At 37.3% G+C, this 12,323-nt stretch overlaps 1 long non-coding RNA gene across 1 annotated transcript in view; it reads left to right on the top strand.

The window, feature by feature from the left end:
• Positions 1-7,505, top strand: part of LOC120100053 (uncharacterized) — a 156,230-nt gene extending 148,725 nt beyond the window's left edge. Inside the window, exon 4 of the long non-coding RNA XR_015648226.1 lies at positions 7,318-7,505. This is a non-coding gene — a long non-coding RNA (uncharacterized LOC120100053). The remainder of the gene's footprint in view (positions 1-7,317) is intronic.
• The last annotated feature ends 4,818 nt before the right edge of the window (positions 7,506-12,323 follow it).

Genomic DNA, 12,323 nt, shown 5'->3' with positions numbered 1-12,323 from the left:
CTTCTGAGATCTTCTTGTATTTCTTTCTTCAGAGACTTGAAGTTCTTGTCATACAGATCTTTCCCTTGCTTGGTTAAAGTCACACCAATGTATTTTATATTATTTGTGGCTATTGTAGAGGGTGTCGTTTCCCTAATTTCTTTTTTAACCTGTTTATCCTTTGAGTAGAGGAAGGTTACTGATTTGATTAAGTTAATTTTATATTCAGCCACTTTTTGAAGTTGTTTATCAGGTTTAGGAGTTCTCTGGTGGAATTTTTGGGGTCGATTAAGTGTACTATCATATCATCTGCAAAGGGTGATATTTTGACTTCTTCCTTTCCAATTTGTATCCCTTTGACCTCCTTTTTTGTCTAATTGCTCTAGCTAGGCCTTCAAATACTGTATTTGAATAGGAGAGACTGGTCAGTCTGGTCTATTCCAAGATTTTAGTGGGATTGCTTCAAATTTCTCTCCATTTAGTTTGATGCTGGTTACTGGTTTGCTGTAAATTGCTTTTACTGTGCTTAGGTGTGGCCCTTGAATACCTGATCTTTCCAAGACTTTAACCATGAAGGGGTATTGAATATTGTCAAATGTTTTCTCAGCATCTAATGAGATGATCATGTAGTATTTTTCCTTGAGTTTGTTTATATAGTGGATTACATTGATGGATTTCCATATATTAAACCATCCTGGCAACTTTGGGATGAAGCCTACTTGATCATGGTGAATGAGAGTTTTGATCTGTTCTTGAATTCAGTTTGAAATTATTTTATTGACTATTTCTGCATTGACAGTCATGTGAGAAATTGGTCTGAAGTTTTCTTTCTTTGTAGAGTCTTTGTGTGGTTTAGTTATAAGTGTAACTGTGACTTGAAAGAACAAATTGGGTAATGTTTCTTCTGTTTCTATTTTGTGTAGTAGTTTGAAGAGTATTGGTTTTAGGTCTTCTTTGAAAGTCTGATAGAATTCTGCAGTAAATCCATCTGATCCTGTTTTTTTGTTTTGTTTTGTTTTGTTTTTTGTTTTGTTTTGTTTTTGGTTTTGGTTTTTTTTTTTTTTTTGGTTGGGAGACTTAATGACTGTTTTTATTTCTTTAAGGGTTATGGGACAGTTTAGATAGTTTATCTGATCCCGATTTAATTTTGGTACCTGGTATCTGTCTAGAAAATTCTCCATTTCTTCCAGATTTTTCAGTTTTGTTGAATATAGGTTTTTGTAATAGTATAAGTTTTTGTAATTTTTTGAATTTCCTCAATTTCTGTTATGTTTCCCTTTTCATTTCTGATATTATTAATTTAGATACTGCTTCTCTACCCTCTGGTTAGTCTGGCTAAGGGTTTGATCTATCTTATTGATTTTCTTAAAGAACCAGCTCCTGGATTTGTTGGTTCTTTGTATAGTTATTTTTGTTTCTACTTGGTTAATTTCAGCTCTGATTTTGATTATTTTCTGCCATCTACACCTATTGGGTGGATTTGCATTTTTTTTGTTCTAGAGCTTTCAGGTATTCTTTCAAGCTGTAGTATATGCTCTTTCCCATTTTTTGAGGCATTCAGAGCTTAAGTTTTCCTCTTAGCACTGCTTTCTTTGTATCCCATAAGTTGGGGTGTGTTGTGTCTTTATTTTCCTTAAATTCTTAAAAGTCTTTAATTTCTTTCTTTCTTTCTTTCTTCCTTGACCAAGTTGTCATTGAGTATATTGTTGTTCAGCTTCCATGTCTATATAGATTTTCTGTTGTTTTTATTGTTATTGAAGACCAGCCTTAGGCCATGTTGATCTGATAGAATGCATGGGATTATTTCAATCTGCTTGCATCTATTGAGGCCTGTTTCAAGACCAATTATATGGTCAATTTTGGAGAAGGATTTAAAATCACCTCTTATGATGATGATAGAGGACTTTAAGAAGGACATGCATAACTTTCTTAAAGAATGCAGGAGAACACAGTAAACAAGTAGAAGCCCATAAAGAGAAAAACGCAAAAATACCTTAATGAATTCAAGGAAAACACAACCAAACAAGTAAATAAATTGAACAGAACCACCCAAGATCTAAAAATGAAATCAAAACAGTAAAGAAATCATAAATGGAGTCAAGCCTGAAGATAGAAAACTAGGAAAGGTTTTCAGACATAAACTTTCAGGAGTCAGACATAAGCATCACTAACAGAATACAAGAGACTGAAGAGAGCATATCAGGTATAGAAGATACCATAGAAAACATTGACACAATAGTTTGAAATATAAAGAAAGAAAATATTTAATAAAAGAAAAGGAAAAAATTTGGTCAATAGAATTCCTAATTCCTTTCACACATGTATTGTACTTTTTTCATATTATATATTTGCAAATGAATACTCATGTTTGAATGTATAGAGTTTTAAAAATATATTTGTTAAGTCTTTGAAAATTTTACTCCACTTCATTTAGATCATAGTTACCTACCTCCCAACTCCTCCCAAATCAACATCTTTCCATACTCATCCAATTGTGAAGCTTCTCTTTTTTTAATTTATTTTAACCATTGACTCTGCTCTGTATTGTTTATATAATCTTGGATGTGTAGACAAACACCAGAGACTGGTCAGTCTACCAGAGTCCAAACCCTTAAGAAAACTGACTCTCAGCTAGAGATGAGGATTAGTCCACCTCTTTTATCTATCCTGAGATTTCATTCGGCTCGAGCTTATTATGCAGGTCTCATATGTGTTATCATAACAGCTGCCATGAGTCCATATTTGCAGTTGACCTGTTGTGCTGGAAAACATTGATGCATTTTAGTCATCTATTGGCTTTGTCTGGTAGAATATCTCCAACTCCATTTCAACAGTGATTCCTCAACTTTGGAAAAGGAGGGCTACACAAACATGCATTAAACAGGGTTGAGTACTCCACAATCTCTTATTCTCTGTACCTTAACTATTTCTAGGTCTTTCTAAATCTGCATAAAGAAAAAATTTATGTTGAGGGTTGAGAGACACACTAATCTATGGTTATAGTGACGACATTAGAAGCGAGTTTAATACTATATCCATTTAGCATAAATAGTGGGAGGTTCTAGAGCCTATGACATGTTGATAGTTTCAGGAATGGGTTCTATTTCATTGACTGGACCTTAAATCCATTCAGAAAGTACCTGATTACTTCCATAAAATTCATTCCACCATTATATATCTTGTCATATATGTTATATGTCATAAGTCAAGTCATATCTTGAAAAGCCATTTTCTATTTATTATAGTTCACAGTATTTACAGTTGGGTATGATGAATGACTCTACTCCTCTCCTATGTATAGCATCTCAGATCACTGTGAAAGCTAATCAGTAATGATGAAGCTTTCAGGTGAGTACCAACTTGAGCCTTTTTAAGTTTTGTTAATTTACTGTTGGCACTTGCAATAATTGTGTCTTACCCTCAATTTCCAAAGAGTAACAAAGAAAAATGACAAAAACTTGCAATATTTGGGCTCGGTGGGAAACTACTGGTTAACAACCTCAAAAGAGATAACACAACTGTGACACATTTGCATATGTGCATGCATGTGGGCATGTGAGTGTATGTGTGTGTATGTGCGTGTGTGTGTGTGTGTGCGTGTGTGTGTGTGTGTGTGTGTGTGTGTGTGTGTGTGTATTATGCACATGCAGGAGCCTTCAGAACTAAGAAGAAGGTTTTTGAATGCCATAGCAATGGCATTTTAGTGGCTATGAATCAAAATGTGGGTGATCAGAACTAAATGTGGGTCTGCAAGAAAAGTAAGAGCTCTAACTGCCAAGCCATATCACCAGCCTCCCATAATGCTTCTTTGTTGTTTTTGCTTTTGTGTTAATTTGTTATCCAGCCTCTAGTGTCTAGTAGAACCATCATTGTTTTACAAAAGGATAGCCCTATTTAAACTATTTTAATGTATATTTTAATGTATATATTTTAGAAATTTTCTACCAGAGTAGGCTTTCATGTGACTTTTTCAAAGGCCCTTGGTGTTATTTATCCCTCCCTCTACTGTGTTGGTACCTTGTCACAAATTTTAAAGAAAATGCAGAAATCATGTCGATACCTCTTTTTCTGTACAGTTTTTATTAACTGGAGATTATTGTACTGTTTTCTTATTTCAGGTATAAAAATATCACAAATTCCATGACAAAAAGTATATTAAATCACATAAATCTTACTTATAGATATTAGATGCTTAAAATGAGTCTTACGTGCTAAAAATCAAGGTGTCAGTAAATAGCATTCCCTTCATAAATTGTTTCCTTGTCATTTCTATGTTCTAGGAACACATGGTTTTTGTGACCCTTTACTCAAATTGCACAGCTAGCTGCAGTATCTTTCAATTTCTCACTAGGATTACTAGCGCCCATCAGAAATCCTGGCACATAGGCTGTGGAAGGAAGATGACCAGGCATTCAAAGTTCAGAATACTTGAGACTCTGTCAATGCATTATATATCACATACATATAGATCTTACATGTACACATAAACCTATACATATACATCAGATACACATACATATATAATCCCACTCTTTCAATTTTCATCTTCCATCATTATATCTGGTTGATCCAGTGTGGCTTCCTTTTCAAGACCCTAAAATCATCTCTTCTGATGATTCTTTGTCATGTAATGTAGCATATTGACAGGTTTTAGGGAAAAGAATATGCATCCTATAGTGGGAATGCTTTCCTCTCTCTGCTATAATAACAAAGCAGGCAGACATTACACAGCAAGCTTACCTCATATATTTGTATCTAATATATATGAATGGACAACATAAAGGACAGTTAAATTTTAAGTCAAAGCAATAAACTCTGAACAGTTGACAGATTGAAAGAGTAAGCAAAAACAAGAAATGTGAAGAGATCTAAGTAGGTGAAAAGAAGATGAAGGAGTGCAAACTTAGTCAGCAGAAAGGAGAAAGTTGAAATGTTAGGACCTGGCATGGAAAATGTCAACACTAATAGAGCTCAATCATGTTTGTATACAGAAAGATCCTGGATACTACAGCATTTAGAAATATTTAAAGTGAATTTAGGCGGGTGCTCAAGCAAAAGGAGTCCCTGACATTTTATAAAATCACCTACTAAATTATTAGAGGTAGCTTGTTTCACTTTGGTTAATCAAGCCCAATGACTTTATGTGCCAGTTAGGATTACTTGGAGAATAATAATTGAAAAGTATTTGGAAATCAGACATTGGAGGGCATGATGCTGTGATTTTCTGATGGAGTTGTGCTAGCACCAGAGTAACCTCTACCTTTTTGATTCAACTCAAAATGGCCCCTGTGGGCCCAGTTCATGTGCTGCCTTGCAGGGGAAGATAAACTGGTTGATCCTCTAAAAATATGCACAGCCTTTCACAATTCCCCAATGAACTGGGGATAGAGAAGAGAGGCATTGCTTTTTCCTAGTATATGTGAGGCAGTGTTCTATCTCTCTGTGACCTTTTAAGTGGCCTGCTTTATTCTAAGATAATAACCTAGTTACACCAAACATTTCACTCAAGCTTTCAATAAAAATTATAAAGAAATTAATTGGAGAAATTAGCCAAAGAATAGAAGGTGGTCTCAAAGATGTGGTAATACACGTAAAGCAGACTGTCTATCCAATAAAATAAGAAACACAGTAATAATAAGTTAGGAACACAATAGGTAAAACTTAATGAACCTGCAGATCTACGTGAAGGCAGTCGCTTTACAGAGAAAGAAGGAATGAGAGAGAGGCAAATGCTAGTTAACTAGGGTTATCACCAATATATTATGCAAACTTGATGCCTAAAAGAAGAAAGACTTTTTTCTTACAGCTCAAGCATGTTGGTACAGTTGGGTAACCCTGGCATAATGGTTTGGAAAAGACCCTTCTTGTCCCTTTGGCTTCCTTTAGTTGCAAGCATAGTTTGGTTTTTGATTGAATGTTTCCAAATCTTCTCTCCCTCTACTCAATGCCGAATCCTTTTCTCACCATGTGCCTCTCCCATATGTGTCTCTTATGATAACATGTGACACTGAGTTTAGAATTCACCTAGAAAATTCATGACAATATTATCTCCAAATCTTAGATTTAATCACATCTCTGAGGATCATTTTACTAGTAAGACCATAGCTTTGCAAAGATATGATTTGGGCATGTCAGTGGGGATTCAGCATCAGCACTCAAGAAAGAAAGGAAAAAAGAAGGACAGAGACAAAGAAAGAAATGACAAGTGATAAAAGAATGTTGGCAGACAACTTTAAAATCCTTTATGTGTACCTTTAATAAATTCTAAGGTAGTAGAAGCTAGAATAAAAGAACTAGCCAGATATTATATGAAAATTCTTACACCTGGAAACATGAGTTGTCAAGGTGAAGAAAGCTTGTTTACATTTAAGCTACAATAATTAAAGAATTTTGAACTTTGTGTTTCCATTTTTGTATTAAGAAAACACCCCAAATTTCAATGACAATTGTTTGGTTCTATCAGTTTAATAGGGAAATGGTCACCCCTGAATCTGGGGGAAAAAAACCAGAAAATCAGAGAGCCAAGGTGACAATTGAGATCTGCTCCATCTGGAGTAGAGGCTGCTGGAGAAATAAGGTAGATGAAGACACAGTTACAGAATCATTTTAATAAAAACTTTAGGTTGTGTGGGTGGTTATAAGAATTAGAGTCACCTATGACCTCACCCTTGGAAAGGACATTAGATATTTGTGTTTATGTCTGACAGTCTCACTAGGCTGGGAAAGGCTATGATGTGGCCTTACTGGCCTAATAGGAAGAGAGGAAGATTCATCTATCACAACCAAAATGCAAACATCCCATGTAGTCAAGGGTGGGTTATTCAGAAACCAGGGAGAATAATCTGGCATAGCAAAAGATTAAAGGAGGCAGAAAAATCCCAAACTAACTATTTAAAAAAAAAAACTCATCAAACTTAGGAGAAAGGGGGTATCTTTCTCTATTTGATTGCAAGCATCTACTGAGAACACATCTGTTTGGTACTCTGATAAAACTACCACTAACTTCCTAACATTATTACATGACACAATTTTCTAACATTATGTGAAAGACACAAATACCCAGTCCCATTTGTTCTCTTTAGTATTGTAGTAAAATTCCTAGGAAAATAAAATAAAGCAAAATAGATTGAAATATTGAGAAGCATGAGGTAAAACTTACTCTTTCATTAGATATAAAACTATCCCAAAGTTTTGACCAAATGAATCAGGAACTAACCATTCCAGAGAAGATCAAAAGATGTAAATTGAAAATTTAATTGCTTCCATAAATACTATTAATGCAACATTAAAAGTTTAAATGAAAATTTATTTATCATAGCATTGTTTTTCTTTCTTCAGCAGAGTGAAAGAATAGTGAGTGATTCACGCAATTCTTACAACATTTGATGCTGATCAGTGAACGGATCTCTATATAATAACTAAACACATTCTGAGAAGCAGAGAACATCATACATGAGGAAGTGTCTTACAAAGCAAGCGTCCTATGGATGCATTAATTCTGTAAATAAAGGGTGAAATGAAAGTAAGGCTTTGACATGCATCCCTGCTCTGTGCATATCTGAAGGGGGAAATGAGAGCAATATTTCTCAGAGAGCAGCATTTCTCAAACATGGGATGAAAAAGCCAAGTCTGGAGAAATGACCTTGAATTCATATCCAACATTACGTTCTAAATAGTGTACGGTGATAGAGAAAATGTATGATCCTATCCTTGATTTCTGGTTTCACTGAAAATCTCAATAATACTTCAAGGAAATCAAGAATTTATAAGTGGTATTTAAGAATTAAAGAAGAAAATAAATCCAAATTTTCACCTTGCACAAAGCTCAAGTTCAAGTGGATCGAGGACCTCAACATAAAACCAGATAGACTGAATCTAATAGAGGAGAAAGTAGGAAAAAGCCTTGAATTCGTTGGGACAGGTGGAAATTTCCTAAACAGAACTCTAATGTCTCAGGCTCTAAGACCAGAAATTGCTAAAAGGGACCACATGAAACTGGAAACCTTCTGTAAGGCGAAGGACATAGTCAATAGGAGAAATCAGGAAACCACAGACTGGGAAATAATCTTCACTAGCCCCACATCTGATAAAGGGCTAATATGCAAAATACAAAAAGGGCTCAAGAAGCTGACCACCAAAAACCAAACAACTCAATCAAAAAATGGGGAATAGAAGTAAACAGAGAATTCACAACAGAATATACCTGGGGATACACCCGAAGTTTGTCCCACCAGGCCACAGAGGCATGTGTTCCACTGTGTTCATGTTGGCCTTGTTTGTGATAACCAGGAGCTGGAAACAACCCAGATGTCCTACAGTGAACGAATGGATACAGAAAATGTGGTTCATTTACACAATGGAATATTACTCAGCTATGAAGAATGAGGACATTATGAGTTTTTCAGGCAAATGGATGGAACTAGGAAATATCATTTTGCGTGAGGTAACTCAAACCCAAAAGGACATGCATGGTATGTACTCACTAATAAGTTAATACTTGCCAAAAAAATACAGAATACCACAGAACTCAAGAAGGTTAACAAGCTGAAGGGCCCAAGTGAGGATGACTTATTCCCACTTGAGAGGGAGGAATCACAGGAGGAAGAGGGAGGGAGGGACATAGGTGGGAAAGGGAACAGGGAGATGAAAGGGGAAACATGATCAGGTATTGGATAAGGGAAAAGGACTGAACCCCTGAGAGCCAACAAAAAGAGTTGAGACAGGCAACCTCAGGATGTAGAAAGTGGAGGAACTCTCTAGAGTATACCAGAGACCTGGGAGGTAAGAGACTCTCAGAACTCAAAGGGAGGCACCTTAGATGAAATGCCCTACAGAGGAGAGACGGAACTTGTAGAGTCCACCTCCAGTAGAAAGACAGGACATCAAGTGAGGGGTGGGGTTGCCATCCCACAGTCAAAACTTTTAACCCATAATTTTTGCTGTCTAAAAGAACCACAGGGATGGAAGTGAAGAGTCTGAGGGAAAGGAGGTTCAGTGACAGGCCCAAATTGGGATTCTCCTCAAGGGGAGGCCAAGGCCTGACATTATTACTAATGTTATGGTGTGCTTTCAGATAGGAGTCTAGCCTGGCTACCCTCTGAGCGGCCCAACAAGCAGCTGAAAGAATCAGATACAGAAACTTACAAAACAAAGGACAGAAGCCAGGGACCCCTGTGGCTGAATTAGGGAAACGCAAGAAGAAGCTGAGGGGGAGGGTGAACCCACAGGAAGATGAGTAGTCTTAAATAACCTAGATCTCCAAGATCTCTCAGACACTGAACCATTAACCAGGCAGCATACGCCAGCTGATATGAGGCCCCCCGACACATATACAGCAGAAGACTGCTTGGTCTGGCTTTAGTAAGAGAAGATGCACCTAACACTCAAGAGATTTGAGGCCCCAGGAAGTGGGGAAGTATAGTGGAGTGGGTGTGGGTGGGATAGGGGACATCCTCTTAGAGTATGAGGGAGGAATGGGATAAGTAACCTAGAGTGGATCAGGAAGGGGATAACCACTGGATTGTAAAAAAAGAAGATTGTAACTTTGAGGGGAGTGTGTGGGCAAATGGGGACCAGAAAAAATAAAAAATAATGAGATAAACATTATAACTATCTCTCTTTTCATGACTCTTCTCCTAGTGGACTCAGCTGTTTCTTTTTTCACAATAACATTGATGGGCAATAACTATCTCGGACTATAGCATGGGCATGGGGTGTCTGAGTCCTGTTAGATTGGAGCAGAGGTAATTCCACTCACATTTTAGTAATTTTTGTAAAGAAGTCATTTTCTGTCAGATGTTACCACTTACTTGTGAGGAGGCATTTCTACACAGCAAAATAGGGAAGACAAAGTATCTTAATTAGATCCAGTCATTCCTCACTCTCTGTTCTTGCTTTGGCTTAAGCATAGCGTGCGTTTAATCTCCAGTTGGTCAGGTTAATATATTTGTAGTGCATTTGGATTTTGTTATGGTTTAATGATGTCTGTGTCCTGATATTAATTTGTGTCTCAAAAATTGTTTGCATGAAAGATTCTAAACATACTCACGTATGACACTAGGAGACCCTGCCCTCAGTTGGTTCTGACTCGTATGGCAACCAATGTCTGAGCAGGGCAGACAGATGCAGGACTTTTAGGATTACCAGGCTCGTGATTGAGAGGAGGTAGAAGAAGATCAGCCATGCCCAGAAAGTGTGGAGGAGAGGAGGGGCCATGCCTGAGAAGAGTGGAAGACCGGGAGATATAGCCACCATGTGAAGGAGAGAGTGTGGCTCAGAGGGCCATCCAACTGGTTCCAGGGCAGGCAAGATAGAATTTAGTAAGTGATAACTTATGATTATTGGTGGGAGGTGGATTAGCCATATGGGAGTTAGAAAGTGCCCCAGCCATTGCACTGTTCAAAGCATAGCAAAGTATAAAGAATGTGTATGTCTGTTTCATTTGGAAACACAAGTCATTGAGGTGGGTTGTGAACCTAATGCCAGGGATTTTTTATTAAATATTAATTCATACTTTTTTCCTTAATTTTTATGTGCCAACCGAAGGCATTGCTTGGAAAGAGATTTTAATATACGTCATTTATTTAATCAAACACACACACACACACACACACACACACACGGAGAGGAATAAAGAGCCATTGTAAGATAACTTTCATTTTATCGCTTGTGAGTGGTCTTTATTTGCTTATTATCTTTTCCTGTGTCCTGTGGAGACGAGATTGGGTAGCCTTTGTATCTTAATATGCCATAAGACTTTTCACTGAGTGTGTTCAGTAGGGTAAAGTATCATTAGACTGTCAATGATAAAATCTGACCTAAAGCTCTCAGTCCTCTAAAGCATATAAAATTTCTTCTAATATCCACAGAAAGATTGATTTTGCAGGCCTGAGAGAAAAGAAAACAATCTTCTATTCACTATTTCAATATCCAACGACTCAAGACCCTCAGGAAACGAAAGCTGTTGGGTCAAGTTCACGCTATCACGGGTCATTGGATTTACCCGTGGGAATTCTGAGCTGCTAGGGATTCTGGTATGCTGTAACTAGAGTATGGGCAAGGCTTTATTCTATGAGATATTGCATAGGGGATGCTCAGCTTTTGTACCCAACAGAGATAGATCATTAATTGATCTCTGGTTTGTAGAACTGGGCTCACATTGAAAGCATTAGTACATTCCTACCTGCTACAAGGTGCAGAAGACTCCTCTTAGCAAGCAGAATAATAGAGACCATATGACCATTAATGACAAAGACAGCAGAGATCCAGAAGAAGGCTTTAAAACTCTGGAAGCTGTCTTTACAAAATTTTAAAGGGTGGCACATTACTAAGCATTTAATATGTCTGGAACTGTGTAGACTCCTCGATGTGAACTGACGCGGATTTCTGGGATTGCTTTGCTCAAGCCATCTCACACTGCTGCTTGTAGTCTGCAGTAAAATTGGACAGAAAGCCCATTTCAGTCCGCACAAATATTTCTGGACATGCACATGAATCCTATGTGGAATAAATTAGAGAAGGGGAGCTGAATGGGCAGGACGGGCTGGCAGTCTTTCTGAATCAGAGCAAATTCATATTTGTCGCTTCCCTCATAGAAGTGGATTCGTGAGTCAAAGGAGGGTAAAATGGAGCCCATAACTAAACTCTACCTTGGAAAGAATGGCAATGGAAGGAAGTGATGGATGGGTAGCCCAGCAGCCTACACTCTGTCAGTGAGCATTCTTTTATGTACCGCATTCTTCTAATATCAGCTGATGCTGATGATAATTTGGTGGTAAATTACAATCAATTAGCACAAATTTTCTTCCTTACTGTGCTGATGAGCTGGGGGGAGATATTGACAAAGATCCATCTAACTGTGCTCTGTTGATTGGTCTTCTGAGAATTGGATTCTTTTGCAATCCTTGGATTCTGAATATAGAACACTTTTCCCTCTAATGATGTATCTGCGGTGCTTTGGTATCGTGTATGTAGCCCGGAATTTAAAATGTAATATATGTCATGAGGCAAGGTCATATGCATGTGGGGTGAGCTCAGAAACCTCACTGAATAACTATGAAATTAGAGTACACATTTTACCAATATCCCTCAGTGGAGCAACGTGTGTATGCTTGAATATTGTGAAGCACTGGTTTCCTAAATCTAAGAGAAGAGACTTAGCAAAACAGACCAATAATGTTAAATTGTCACATTTAATCTTATTATCCTTGGGCCAGCTTTTACTTCTTATTTTGAAGGTCTATTTCTGTGATGATTAGTTGTTCCAAGGTTTTGCACTTGGCTGATATGCCTTAGTTCATAGACAATAAATTTCCCATCTTCAGATACACACCCAAGTTATTTCT

Source organism: Rattus norvegicus, chromosome 1 (assembly GCF_021556685.1).
Source record: "Rattus norvegicus strain SHRSP/BbbUtx chromosome 1, alternate assembly SHRSP_T2T, whole genome shotgun sequence".
NCBI classification, from domain to species: Eukaryota; Metazoa; Chordata; class Mammalia; order Rodentia; family Muridae; genus Rattus; species Rattus norvegicus.
The sequence above is the reverse complement of the archived record's forward strand: the minus strand, read 5'-3'. Positions and strand labels throughout refer to the sequence as shown.